At 35.5% G+C, this 10,191-nt stretch overlaps 1 pseudogene; it reads right to left on the reverse strand.

The window, feature by feature from the left end:
• Positions 1–604: 604 nt before the first annotated feature.
• On the reverse strand, positions 605–692 carry LOC145151557 (U6 spliceosomal RNA; annotated as a pseudogene).
• Positions 693–10,191: the final 9,499 nt, after the last annotated feature.

The following is a 10,191-nucleotide window of genomic DNA, read 5'->3' on the forward strand; positions in this document are numbered from 1 at the left end:
ATATATTCTTATTAACGATAGATTGAATATGCAAACTAATAATAAGAATAATAAGAACGTTACTTAGCTCTGATACCAAAATTAACGACATGGCGGAATTAATAAAATTAATACAGAATATACCTGAATGATGCGTTGGAATGGATTGACGATGGATTGATTGTCTGGGTTTGATATGTTTATATGAATATATGGATATGTTTGGATAGGGTTCTGCTATTCAGAAATAGACGAGCTATTTCAACAGAAGAAGATTGAGATCAACTCAAATCTTAAACACTCAAACTTCGCTTGTTTATTCCATATGGGCAAAGGCCCTATTTATAGGCTCAAAGGAGCCGAGTACAATAATTGAGTTGCAATCGTTTGATTGCAATATGACAAACCTATTTACATTATAGCCCCCTAGACTATTGAGGGTTACACACTTTAAATCATATCCTACAAACTAGATATCATATTCGATAGTGACATATAACCTATCGACATATGACACTTAATCTACTGACAATGACAAATACCAATAAATACAAATAATATACAAATTATAAAATACATCCTTCCACAACGAAAGGACACGTGTCTTCAATAACGTGTCTTCTTTAATAATGGCTTTTTATTGCTTACGTCATTCCTGGCCATGCTAATCTTCTCTGTATCGTTCCAATTTTATCGGATGTCCCCAAAGGGACGATTAAAGATGCTGAGCTCGACCATATAACGCTACACTCAGTTCCTCATCTGAACGATGTGGGACTACACAGATGACAGCATCTTGTTACATTAATTAAATAATACATTGTTTTAGTTTTTTCTCTTTTAAAAATAAACATCGCCATTCATATATAATATTTTATTTTATTTACCATTCATATATAATGTTTTATTATATTTCCGTATGCTTTTCCTCACTTAAATTTTCATTTTCCTTATAAGAGATTTTTTAATTTTAATATGTATTATCAAAACTTCCATTACCAACTTTCACAAACTTTAGGTATACGGAGATAGAGTAGGAAATTCAAAGAACTCTAAGGTGTACCAACGTTAATTTTTTTCATCTTATTCTATTATTTTTCTTTAATGAAGTATATGAATATTATTTTAACTTGTGGAGTTGCTCAATACCAATTAAGGACTATTCATACAAATAAAATGTCATCACAACATAAAGATAAAAGATTGTAGTTGTTAGTGACTCAGTGTATGTAAATTATTTAGTTATTAGCCCATGTTATTACTCTCATATATTTGTACTTGTAATATTGTATTTTGGAAGGCAATGAAGATAATCATTCTGTAATATGGTATCAAAGTTAAATTCTAAAAATCATTACTCTCTCTCTCTCTCTCTCACACACACCTAAAAACTGTTAGATTATAATGGGACATAATAAGATTTACACACCGTGGTATCTTCTTTTATGCATGTTTTATGCTTCTTTTCCTCTTGATACAATCTCCAACTTCCAAGTTTCCAACTTTGTCTATTTTTAGTCCTTCTTCTTGATAATGTATTTCTCGGGCTACAAAATAGATTTTACACTTATTAGGCATCAAATATCTTTGTAATTAACCAAAATAAAGCTAAAATATACTTAAATAATGCATAAATATATGTATAAATATAGCAATATCATTTATATTTGTAATATTACACTTTGGAATACGAGGATAATAATTCTATAATAGTAGTTTCTAGAAAACTTTGAAAATAATGAGAACCAATACAACTAAAATCTACATGACCAATTGCTAGAAAGCGGTATACATAACATGCATCCCACACACACCTCCAAAGTGAATAAATAATTAGGCATCGAAATAGATTGCAATTTTGTGTTATATTATGAAGAGTTGAAAGCATACATATTGGATTTTGAAGGAGACATATTTTACTAAGAGAAGTCTTTATTATGTCATGGTAAAAATGTAAAATCAGTATATTGTTTTCTTGATGATTTTTGTTAGTAATGCACCTTGGAAGTTAGGTTAGAGACAATCCTATTAATTACAGATATTATGTGTAACTCATGTCATTTTATGTGTTGAGCTAACACCGTGAAAGGTGGGTGTCACACACGTGCTCAATCTATATTAATTTCATTCTAATTATTTCATATTATAATTCATGTTCTAAAGTTCCAAAAATAATTTCCACCCAAACAACACATATGTGGGTTAAAGGAGTTTACACATAACATGTGTTTAATTACTTGGTAGATGACAGAAATGAGAGGCCATGAGGGTGACTTAACGTATCTTGCATATTGTTTGAATTCAAATTGCACCACCATGTCGGCAAGATATGGAGCAAGTGTAGCAGAGGCTGCAAAGTCTATCCATGGCCAAACTAAGCCCATTTTGACTAGTAGAATCATGATACTAAGTATAAATGTAACATCCCAATTTTCTAAATTTTCTAGTCCAAAAATTTCTTTTCAAATAATTGAAACATAAAAACATTCGCAAGAAAATCCATGAAAACACATCATCCCATAAAACAATGATTCATGTCTAAAAATCCAAATCATAAAATAATAACATATCAGAGTACAATCCCAGAAACTCCATGCGGAAATCGTGTGTGTGTGTGTGTGTGATGCGATGCTACACCGCCGGCTCCTTCCCCTTAGACGAAGAGGTACCTGAAACCAAAACCGAAACCGTAAGCACAAAGCTTAGTGAGTTCCCCCATCATACCACATACCATACAATATCCTCGGTATCTTTCAACCGGTAATCATCGTCGGTATCTTTCAACCGGTAATCATCATCGGTATCTTTCAACCGGTAATCATCATCGGTATCTTTCAACCGGTAACCATCATCGGTATCTTTCAACCGGTAATCCTCATCGATATCTTTCAACCGGTAACTGGGGACTATTCCACCCCCTACCACTAGCATACAACAACAAGATATAAACATACAGTCAGGCATATCCGGGTACTGACCTACCCTTCGGTCCTAAGGACCGCTACCAAGGAAACCAATCCCTATCATACTCGTAACATATCATACAAATAAAACTCATGACCAAAGCATATAACCAAACCAAGATAATTATCACAAAGACAATCATCTTCTAAATACTCCTCTTTGGTGGGCCGACATTGTGGCCTTAGACCCACCCCTACTGGAAGGCAACTCACCTCGTACAAGAAGCTGCTGATAATCTGTGCGAGAAACCTCCGTCCGCTGCTGCTCCGGAAATCCTCCGGCTACAATCCCCACAAACACTCAGTTAGAAACTGATATCTACCCTTAGGGTAAAATGACCATTTTACCCCCAACCAAGTCCAAGTCAAAGTCAACTTCCAGTTGACCCGACTCGCCGAGTTGGGCCGTCAACTTGTCGAGTCCCTTCCTTTTACCCGTCCTTATCCACGACTCGACTCGTCGAGTTTGGCAATGACTCGATGAGTTCCCCTTCCTTACGAACATCAATGAACCTTCAACCGACTCGCCAAGTCGTATGAACACTCGTCGAGTTCACCTTCAACTGATGAACACGTCCTGACCTTGACTCGCCGAGTTGTATGAACAACTCGTCGAGTTCATCTTCAAACATAAGGAGATTGCCTTGGACTCGCCGAGTCTGTTCTAGCACTCGTCGAGTCCCATGAACTCCAGGTCTAAAATTAAGTCCAGTGCGTTAGGTCACTCTTTATGTACTGTTACAACCCTTCTAACGCCCAACTGAGTCCTTTTGACCCTCAACAGAAATGGGACTCAAAGCCTTGGACTCGTCGAGTCCCAAGAACGGACTCGCCGAGTCGATAACGTCCACACCCAAAATCCTCGATTTCTGATGTACAACACTTGACCAAAAGATAGATCTAAGCTCCTTCAATCGTTCTAGAACGTAAAGTTACAAACTTTACGTGCATGCATGGGAATTTGAGCTCAAAAGGACATAAAATAAGCTCTTATGATGCATGGGACCTTTCTTGGGTGCAAAAGCAACCCACATCTGCCTTGTGACTCTTCCCAAGTGCTAGATCCGAAGTCTTGACCCCCAACCATGTTTGCAATCATGGTTGGTTACCAAAATGGCTTATAAAAGCCCTAAATCTCCCCAAAAAGGGATCTATCAAATGAAAGAGCAAGGTACAGACTTTATACCTCTCAAAGGCTGCAAATGATGAACCAAACTCGGATCCTTCAGCCTCCTCTTGATCCTTCTATGCTCTTCCTCCTTCCTTGTGAACAAAACCACCAAAATCACCACAAATGCCTTAAGAACTTCACACACTCGGCTAGGGTTTGCTATGGAGGGTCTCTGGGAGCATAAAGGGGCGATGGAGGCTGTATAATGTTGTTTAAATAGGGTGCAAACCCTCAGATTAGGGTTTTGTCCAGACAGAGCCTACTCGTCGAGTCCGGGATCCGACTCGACGAGTCCATCACTTAAATCCCGCGTCTCATCCCGCTTCTACTCGGCGAGTTGGTCCTTCAACTCGCCGAGTCCAAGGTCAAAAATGCAAAATTACTTAAATAAAATACATACCAGGAACCAGGTGCTACAATAAATGCAACCACAAAAGTAATTCTATAAACCAATACTCGGGATCATGTTATTTTGGTGTTGGCATGATCGTTTGGCCTATATAAATGGTCCACTATCAAAAGGAACACGACTACCCCGCAATAGAATAGAGCTTCCATGAAGAACTACATAAGGAAATCATACAAATAATAACAGAGAATCGTCTAAATAACCTTTAAATCATAACATTGATGCATTATTTCTTTTTAACTACATAAGGGACATGACATAAAATGTTTAATTTTACTTGAATGACTTAATAGGTACATGACTTAATTCAATATGTTTTTATTTGATTTAATGCATAAAGAACGAGTTAACAGAGAAATTCAAGGAATTTTTTCCTATTAAGTTTGAACTATTTATAAATTTGCCATCATTTATACTTTTCTTCCATTTCCCAAAATGTCGATATTTTGTCATACATTTTTATAGATTATAATTAATAATTGGAATACAGAAAGAACAACTAAATATAACAAATTATGGAACTGGAGTATTCCATTAAGTCGTAACCTTTTAAATATTTTCCATGTTTTTATGTAACATTCGAGTTTTGGTATGTTTCCCTTTTAACCCCCTTTATGCAAAATTTCTATCGTTTGGTCCGTAGCTAGTACGCGGGGCGTACTCTATGAGTACACTTAGCATACTAGCACATTTCTGAACGCGGGATTCACCCACGTACGCATGGCATACGAAATGCAGGGACAAACCCTAATTTTTAGGGTTTGTGCCCTATTTAAGCAACTTATAAGACACTTGGACCCTCTATTGATCAGCCTTCACTCCCCTATAACCAAAGATTGAAACCCTGGCCCCCCATAGTGTGTTTGTAACATCCGGATTCCCAGGTATAATATTTTAAGTATTTATTTTTGAGGATCATTGACCTACTCGGTGAGTTGGTGCTATAACTCGCCGAGTAGAGACGAGATGGCCACGTGGATTTAATGATCTACTCGACGAGTCCGGGAGTAGACTCGCCGAGTAGGCGCTGGGAGTGAAAACCCTAGATCCCCGAGTTTAAGACCTATTTAAAGGCACTTATAGCCTCCCTTTGCGTCCACCTTCCCCAGAGAGAAACCCTAACCTGCCCTTTTCGTGTATAGAGAGAGAGAGGCCATTTGGTGCATTCTTGAGTTTTTTGGAGGAAAGATTGGAAGAGTTGGTGAATCTAATCAAGAGGAGGCTGTGGATCTTGCATTCTTCTGTCATTTGTTGCTGTTCATAGGTATAAAGCTCTCATCTTGACCTCTTGTTTGTTAGATCCCATTTTGGGAGCTTTTAGGGTTTTCTTCCACTCATCTTGTGTCCTTGAGTTATTTGAGCATGGTTTGAGGTTAGTGTTGGATTAGATGTCTAAGCCCATAACTATTATTGGTATGTACTTGACCCGGGAGTAGCATGGTCCATTTGGGTTGCATATCATCAAGACAATTTGTTAGGATGGACTTTTGAGAGAAGGTTATTTATGGTTTATTAATATATTATAAGTTATAATATATTAATATGAAATCATATGTTTTAATTAGTATCGATCAAGAATTAATTTGGAATTAATTTAGTGATCAAAAGAGACTAATTAAATCTATGGGGACTAATTATGATAATTAGTTATATTTATATGTGTTGGGCTTATGATCCATGTTGGACCAAGTTTATGTATGGATACATAAAGAGTTGGGACACATGAACCATGGATCATAAAACCCATGGGTATGGATTATGGGTTATACCCATGACCCTTGAAATCCTACATATAAATAGGTTACTCCATAGCCAAAATCACCACTTCTTTTCTTAGAGAAATATGGAGGTGTTTTGGTGCATGGAATTCTCTCTCAAGAGCCACCTTTGTCCTAGGTGTGTTGTGATTCCATTTGAGGCATTTCATACTATTGGTGCTAAGCTCTTAAGGCCAAATACATCAAGACTTCAAGCCACATAAAAGGTATGTTTCCCTAACTAGTATATTATATGGTTTATGTCAAATGCATGCTAGTTATAGGTTTAATGCCTTGGAAACCATTTGCATGTATAATAGAGAAAACATAGATCCAAGGTATTTAGGGTTGTATGTGCACCATAAGATGTTGTAGTATACTAAAACCCAACAGTGGTATCAGAGCCATGGGTTGTTTTCTATTATATTTGATGCAAATGTATTTTTTTTCAAGTTGAAGGAAAAAAAAAGAAAAAAAAACATGAAGTTTGTCAAATTTTATGATAATTACTTGATTTTATGAAAAACTAATTATTTATAAAATTTGAGTCACTTTACTACAAGAGTTGAATTAGGTCAATTTATTAAAAGATAGAATGATATGATTATTTTATTTGTTTTAAAAGTTTGATTTAAATGGTTTTAAGGAGTTACAAATTTTGTCATAAAATTTTGGAACTCAAAAGTTTTTTTTAAAGTTATGATCTTAAGAGTTTTGAAACTTCCATAAGTTATGGATGTGAAATGTCTCATTTATTAACTCTTTAGGTTATGAATTCCAAGAGTCTTCAAAGGATAATTGTCAAAGTTTCAAGATTTGTATTAGTTTATATGATTATCTAATTTCTTGAAAATTGTTGATGTGAATTATCTTTACTTATGAGTTTAATCTAGATCATAGAAAAATTATTTGATTATTGTGTTAATTGGAATATTTGATCTTAATGGTTTTTATGAACTCCATAACTTGTCCTCAAGTTATGGAAAGTGAAGAGTTTTTCTTTTTAAAGTGTCATTAAGTCTCATAGGTTATGAAAATAGAAGAGTCACTATTTTTAATGTCATCATTAAATGATTTAATGTCTTCCATAACTTGTCCTCAAGTTATGGAACTTGAATTTTTTTTTCATTAAACCTTAATTAAACTCATAAGTTATGAAAAATCCAAGAGTTTTGAAAGGTTTCAAAACTTGTCCTCAAGTTTTGGAATTTGTAAAGTTACCCCCCATGTATACTTTAATTCCAAACTAGACCTTAGAATTTTAAAAGTTTAAAATTTAACCCTTATACTATTATTATAATTTTAATTATATAGATATGTATAAGATAAAGTCGTCTTACCATTAGTAGGCCTCATTCACGAAGTCGGTCTATAAGGGGGGTATAAGGTTACTGCCTATAAAATTGCAGTTTAATGGGTGTCCACTCTCACTCACCGCTTCCTTGACCGGTGGAGGGTCGTTAGCCGAACAGGTAGGACAAAGACTATAATTCTCCCTTCATTATAAGTATAATGATAAATACTAAGTAACTAAACACTTATAAATTCCCAATCTTAGTTACTTAGGAAAATGTGAATAAGGTGCTAATCCATGAAATTACACTTTGCACTTTGTTTAAGCTGTTAGTGGAGCGTGTGTGGTTAACCGGCACACTAACCTGGACTTAACAAGGTAGGCAAATGGTAACTTAATGTTTATCATAGTATCGTTGGAGCGTGTGTGGTTAACCGGCACATCGATTGAGGGGTAAATATTAAGGGTACCAAGTATATTTGCATGGTTACTTCACACCTTGTTTTGTGATCCTCGGCATCCCAGTCACACAACCTGAAGGGCACAATCGAGATTGAAACATGCCATTGAAAATTTCAATGAATCTCAAAAGAATCTAGGAGTTTCAAAACCAATTAAAACCTAATAATACATTTCGTTTATCTTGGTGGAAATTGGTGAATCGTCATTCACCTACCTTCAAATATTTTATAGCTTGGATTACGGCATCCCTCGTCTAAGTTATAAAATAGTTTGTTGGGTCCTAGCCTTAATATATCATATTGGGTGTTATATTAAGGACTTAAATCAACTTTACGTGAATTTCTCCCATTGTTGATGTCTGGTTTAGACAACAATGATCTTCCCAAACCAAGCTTTCCTAATGAATATGACTTCCCGAGTTTGGCTCATGGAAGTCATACTTATCTTCCTCCACCTCCTCCAATTATTCTCCCTAACCCACAAGTTCAAGGTCACTCAAGCCCTAATGGCAAGCAAGGTCTATGTGTGATCACATCTTAGAGATGAAGTCACATATTGACAAGCCGGGAGAGTTGGGTGTCAAAGTCTTGAGAAAGTTGGATGTTCAATCACTTTCTAAGTCACATAGTGAGTTCCTTTGGGACTACTATGAAACAGACTATGACATGAACCTTAATGATCATATCTATTTGCTTGGTGCTGCTGAATTAGCAATGATTTGGAACGATAGTAAAGAAAATTTGATTAGAAGATCAACTTCCAAAAAAATTTATGGACAGTGACAATGGTGACACTGGAAATCCAGAAAAAGCATTCTCTTCCCAATGGAAAGGGATTGGCCATAGTCAACCCGGTTGACCAAATGGTAAAGAGAAAGACTAAGTCTGAGATAGTCCCATTACCAAAGGGTCCATATGTTTATTTTGCCAAAGGAAGGGGCGTTGATTGCAAAGCTGCCAAATTTACCTAAGGATGTTAAAGTCAATAAGTTTGACTCTACATCAGGTAGAGCCCATTATCTAACTCTGTTAAGTTCTATTCTGAGATCCTCATTACATGATGTGACTGGGTCACATGTTGATGTTTTAAGAATCAAAGAATAGACAGAAATCTTAAAGGAAGTATATGTTGATTCTGATCGCGAAGGTGGATTTCGATCGCATCAGAATTTTGAGCAGTTGCTTAAGAAGTTATGATATATTGCTAAGGAATAGATAACAACAATTTTCCATGTGGATTGTAAGGATAAGTTTTTCCGCAAAGTTTTAAAATAAAAGAAAATTGTTTAATTTTATTTATTTGAAGTATCCTTACAATGGCATTTGTGGAAAATTGTTGCTTATATGATTCCACTAACAGCAATATTGGAAAATGGATTTGATTCTTTCATTTGTGGTAGTGTCTAAATTTACCAAATCAGGAAAGTTCCTCATCACCCAAGTTTCAATTGGACCGAAACTTGGAATCATGCAAGTTGAATAGTATGATGAATGAGAACTTTCAAGCATTGGAAAATCAAGACTAATTACTTGTTCACATGGATGTGTGAGTCAAGTGAAGGACTAAAGGGATCGAGTACACATTCTTGTGCAGTGGTCATGTCCACCACAAAGCTCGTTAAGACTATTTGATTTACTAAAGTTTAGTAAATATGGTTATACTTACAAGTTTAAGTATAATTCTGAAACATTGGAAAAGTCTCAATGTATGGCAGAACGAATGGGAAGAATCAAATTAGGCAGAAAGATAAAAGTTTCTCAAATCTGAAAATATGGGAGAGTACTTTAGTATCATGTTTGTGATCATCTTAATGATTTAGAAATCATATCACAATTAGTCCTCTAAAGGTCATCTTAGTGCATTCTTATGACTAAGAAGAGGAGTCATGAATTGTTGAAATGGTTAGATCAGGAAGATGAGTCATACTTCGTTCCAAAACAATTCTTAGAGTCATACTCCAAGATTGTAACTTGAGTGACATATCTTAAAGAAAGGTTTAAAACACTTGTCAAATGTAAGAGTAAAAGTGTCCTACTCTTGTACATTTGAAATTGGTAAGTTGTGATGTTTTGGATAAAACAAAGACCAACTAAGGCCAATTGTGTGAAGTGTTTGTCTTGATAAAGAATCCGCACTATCTCTTGAATATTTGGCAA

This window comes from Lactuca virosa, chromosome 1 (assembly GCF_052849685.1).
Source record: "Lactuca virosa cultivar CGN04683 chromosome 1, Lactuca_virosa_CGN04683_v6, whole genome shotgun sequence".
Classification (NCBI taxonomy): domain Eukaryota; kingdom Viridiplantae; phylum Streptophyta; class Magnoliopsida; order Asterales; family Asteraceae; genus Lactuca; species Lactuca virosa.